The sequence below is a fragment of the Balaenoptera acutorostrata genome, chromosome 19 (assembly GCF_949987535.1).
Source record: "Balaenoptera acutorostrata chromosome 19, mBalAcu1.1, whole genome shotgun sequence".
NCBI lineage: Eukaryota > Metazoa > Chordata > Mammalia > Artiodactyla > Balaenopteridae > Balaenoptera > Balaenoptera acutorostrata.
The window spans coordinates 59,564,590-59,569,963 of record NC_080082.1 but is presented as its reverse complement, the minus strand read 5'-3'; positions in this window follow the sequence as shown (position 1 = coordinate 59,569,963).

Sequence of the window (5,374 nt, the reverse complement as noted above, 5' to 3'; positions counted from 1 at the left end):
CCCAGGTCCTGTCCTTCCTAGGTCTTTCTCACACGAGTTTTTTCAACAAAGTGAGATTTCCATGCAAATACTTTTCTGTTCATTGAACAGTCTCTACCTTTTCATTTTGGTAAAAGGTCTTCTCATCTAATGCCCAGGCGAGATTCAGAGTGTCCTTGAGTGCTGGGCAAGCCCCTGTCTGGTACAGGACCAGTTGGTGTGTCCGGCTGCAGGGAAAGGTGTTAGCAAGAGGGTGGGTCATCCTTGCACCCTGGGGAGCCCCGGAAACCCAGCAGTTCCTCAGACGCTTCTAGACCCTTCCCTTGGTCCCTAAGAGCCCTCATGCCCCACTCTTGGGCTCCCAGTCCCTCGTTTTGGGAGAAGAATGCTTGTACCCATTTTGCAGAACAGCCCACTGAGGCTGAGAAGACAACGTGCTCAAAATCACACTGCTCAAGGCCATAGCTGAGCCCAGGTTCACCCAGAGGTCAGCCACCTCCAGATATCTGCACCCCCCCTCATTCAGTCCTGCCCTCCTCCACGTCCTTTGCACACTTCCTCCCCTAGGTTTCCCACACTGCCACCCACAGACCTCTCCACCTTGGCAAGCTCCCACCCCATCCCTTTACCCAGAATGACAGAGATCTTCCCTCCTTCTCTAAACACCCCCAATCCCCGTCCTCTTAAGAGCTCTCAACCACCCCGAGTCTTTTCTCTCAGTCCTCCCCACCCAAGGATCCTGTTTATGTGTAGTACAGACCACTCCCCACCCCAAATAAAGATGTAAAGGTGCAAGATTGGAAATTCTGGATTTCCACAAGGAGCCTAAATCCCACTCTTTAGTTCACAGGCCCTTTGAGACACTTTGCGGGGAGTGGTGGGGTGTGAGTCAAGGTCCTCACTCTAAGCCATAGGTTTCCTTTAAGATTTCAAAGGTGGGCTTCCCTGGTGGCGCAGTGGTTGAGAATCTGCCTGCTAATGCAGGGGACACGGGTTCGAGCCCTGGTCTGGGAAGATCCCACATGCCACGGAGCAATGAAGCCCGTGAGCCACAACTACTGAGCCTGCGCGTCTGGAGCCTGTGCTCCGCAACAAGAGAGGCCGCGATGGTGAGAGGCCCGCACACCGCGATGAGGATTGGCCCCCGCTTGCTGCAACTGGAGAAAGCCCTCGCACAGAAACGAAGACCCAACACAGCCAAAAATAAAAATTAATTAATTAATTTTAAAAAAAAAGTCTTACTTAAAAAAAAAAAAAAGATTTCAAAGGTAACGAGGAGAGGAAGCAAGAGTCAGACCACAGCTGAAGCTGTGGCAGAAGGGCGGGACGGGAAGTGGAGACAAATTTTGTGTTTTCTCAGCAGAGGTTCCTTAGACACTGGTCTAGAGTTCAAAGCAAAGGGGCTTCCCTGGTGGCGCAGTGGTTAAGAATCCGCCTGCCAACGCAGGGGACACGGGTGCGAGCCCTGGTCCGGGAAGATTCCCACATGCCGCGGAGCAACGAAGCCCGTGCGCTGCAGCGACTGAGCCTGCGCTCTAGAGCCCATGAGCCACAACTACCGAGCCCGTGTGCCACAACTACTGAAGCCCGCGTGCCTAGAGCCCGTGCTCCTCAACAAGAGAAGCCACCGCAATGAGAAGCCCGCGCATCGCAATGAAGAGTAGCCCCCGCTCGCTGCAACTAGAGAAAGCCTGGGCGCAGCAACAAAAACCCAACGCAGCCAAAAATAAATAAATTTATTAAAAAAAAAAGAATCAGAAGATCTGACATCGTCAAGAGACCCCACCCGACTGCTTCTCCCAGGCTGGCTCTCAGAAGCCGGTGGATTTCATCACTAATCTGGAGGTGTCAGGGGTCACCAGTGGGAGAACTAAAAGCAGAAACAGTTCCAAAGTTCCCGAAGTTCTCAGTAAGCACGTGGAGAAACTAGAATTTTCTTTACTACGCTGGTAGGCATGGAAACTGGGGAAACGATTTGCCCACATGTAGTAAAACTAAAGAATGGTGACTACATGACCTGGCAATCTTACTCTGACCTCTGCAACCAACACACATACAAACAGCCTCAACAAAACGCAAACTAGAATGTTCACAGCAGCTCTGTTTGTCATAGCCGCTTACTGGAAATGACCCAAGTTTATCAACAGCAGAATGCATGACCTGTGGGCCATTCCCAGTGGAGTGCTATACAGCAACGAAAAGGACCACTCTGCGAAACACCTATGAGTGCACACAGCGTGCTTTTACTTCTCTAAATAAATAGGCGAAAGTATGCCCTTTGAAATCGGGGTAGTAGTTATCCTTGGGGAGATGATGTCTGGGTCCTCCCGGGGGCTGATGGTGTTCTCTTTCTTCATCTGAGTACTAGTTACAGGTGTGTGCATGCAGTCTGAAAATTCATGTTGCTGAACACTTGAGTTGTACACTTTTCATATGTTATTCTCCCATAAAAATGTCCTTAAATTCACTGCAATAACAAAGAGATGTCCTTGGCAGTTTGGCAGTGTCTACCCAATTCATAAATTCCATTTCTAGGAATTTATCTGCAGTTAAATTCATGGAAAATTACGGATGTGCTAGTGCCTTCTGCCGCATCCTTTGGAAGAGAGAAGACTAGAAACAACTTAAATGTTCAGTAGAGAACTGGTTAAATAATCTATCCAGGGACTTCCCTGGTGGCGCAGTGGTTAAGAATCTGCCTGCCAATGCAGGGGATACGGGTTCGAGCCCTGGTCCGGGAAGATCCCACATGCCACAGGGCAACTAAGCCCGTGTGCCACAACTACTGAAGCCCGCGTGCCTAGAGCCCGTGCTCCGCAACAAGAGAAAACCCCACTCACCGCAACTAGAGAAAGCCTGTGCGCAGCAACGAAGACCCAAAGCAGCCAAAAATAAAAAATATATATATATATAAATAAAATAAATTTATAAATAAATAAATAAATAATCTATCCAGGAGAATATCACTCAGCTGTAAGACTGTGAGAAAGAGAGACAGAGAAAGCAGGGGGAAGGGGGGAGAGAAAGGAAATGAAGACTTTCTTTGTGGACTGAGTTGAAATAGTCTTCAAAATGTATTCTTAATTACCTTAATGAAAAAATAAATAATTTGTAATTTATTTATTTTATTCTTTTTTTATTTTTATTTTTGGCTGCGATGGGTCTTCATTGCTGCGCGCTGGCTTTCTCTAGTTGAGGCAAGCGGGGGCTACTCTTCACTGCAGTGTGCGGGCTTCTCATTGCCGTGACTTCTCTTGTTGCAGAGCACGGGCTCTAGGCTCACGGGCTTCAGTAGTTGTGGCACGCAGGCTCAGTAGTTGTGGCACGCAGGCTCTAGAGCGCAGGCTCAGTAGTTGTGGCGCACGGGCTTCGTTGCTCCGCGGCATGTGGGATCTTCCCAGACCAGGGCTCGAACCCGTGTCCCCTGAATTGGCAGGCGGATTCTTAACCACTGCGCCACTGGTGAAGCCCGTAAATAATTTTTAAAATTTACAATTGGAGGATTCTGACTCAAAAAAAAAAAAAAAAAGCAGTAAGAGAAACAAGAAAGGTAAAAATATTGTTATTTATCTGCTATCATTTCCATTAAAAGTAAAACAAGTTGTGCTTTTTTTTGCTTAATTCTGTGTAAATTCTCCCTGAGAAAAACACTGGCTGCCAGAAGAGGCGACCTTAGTGGAAGGAAGACTTTGGTTTTAGTATCATCATATGTATTTAGAATTTTGTATCCCACGAGTATATTGCCAAAATTTAAAAATAAAATGTGCAAAAGATTAAAAAAAAAAAAAAACCTGGGGAGAGGCACTAAGAGTGTCCAGGTGCTGGGCAGCTTTTTATCATAAGTTTTTCCATAAAAGTAATTTGTTGCTATGTGTGCGTATTATTTTGATTTAAAAAAAAATGTTTTCAAACATGCAGCCCCCAGAGAGCTACAAAATTTCCCTACTCCTTCCTAAACCAATTCTACACAGTCCGCCACTAGGGGGCAGTATGTCACCATGTTTATAATTAAAAGCTTTTGAGTCACACTTGGATTAAAATTCCAACCCTCCCACAGATAACAATTATAAACACCGGATAAAACAAAACAGTTACTGTCAAGGTCTTATCCCAAGTTAAATTAGTCTCGACATATTTTAGCAATGCTTTTTAATGTATGATTCATTTTCTTGGTTTTTCCTGTTGATTGTGGTCTCCAGGAGGAATGTACTTTCCAATTAATTTGCAGTGCTTTAGATACCTGTTTGGTTACACTGGAGACAAAAGCAGGTCCATTGTCACTTTGAAGGGTGTAAGACAATCTAAATCGGGGAATAATATCCTTAAGGAGAGCTTTCACCATTTCAGAGGCTTTTTCTGTCCAGGTGGGATATGCTTCCACCCATTCTGAAAGTGTCCACAAACACCAGCAGGTATCTGAAATTTCCTGCAGCTTGAGGCATTTGAGTAAAGTCTATTTGCTGATCTTCGGTAGGGCAGGTTCCTTTGTGTTAAGTCCCCCTCACTCCTTTTCTTTTCTTCCTGTACGACAGATGTTCCCTTGGGTTTTTATTACCATAAAGTGACAACTGTCTGACTTTTCCCACCCTGATGTAGTAGCACAAATGCTTGCACCTAGAGGATTTCATCATTCTTCCCTGTTTCTCCACAGAATAACTACAGAGCCATTCAAAGGCAACCATAAAACCATAAATAGCGATGAAGCATCTCTAACCATTAAAAGGATGCCTATTGGCCTTGGCATCCACCAACCAGGCTGAATTCTGGGATGGGCCTCTCAGTGATTTTAAGAACCAAGTGGAACCTTTCTCTTCTCCCTGGGAATGTCCCACTTTTGGACAAGAACAGACAGGTGTTTGTGTGTGTGTGTGTCTGTGTTCCTTTCCTTCATTTGACATCAATCTGTAAATGAAAAAATGGTACCAAAACAAAATGAAATGAAAACCCCCTGACAACAAACAAAAACCTAAATAAACCCTCAAGTTTGGTCACGGGACTTTACATATCAAAAGAGCCATCAACTCAACCCTCACGCAATGCGACTCCTTGGAGAGTTGTTGGATCCAGACCAACAACACAGGAGACTGCAGGCAACGGAATTAACACCACAGCAAGGGTGACGTTACATGGGGCACAGGGTCCCAAGATAACCCTCCCTAGCCCTCTTGTGGAGATCCTAACAGGTATTCTGGCCACACATCGTTACCATGAAATATCATCTTCCTCTCAGTCATGGATTAATAGCTGTTATCAGATCACCTACCCAAAATACACCCCAGAGGACTTTCTTTAGGGATAGTAGAAACATTCCCCAATTTTTAAAGACAGAAATACAAGACAAAACAAAAACAGCGCACACAAACGCCAGCATCCAAAGAAACAAACGATCCCGTTC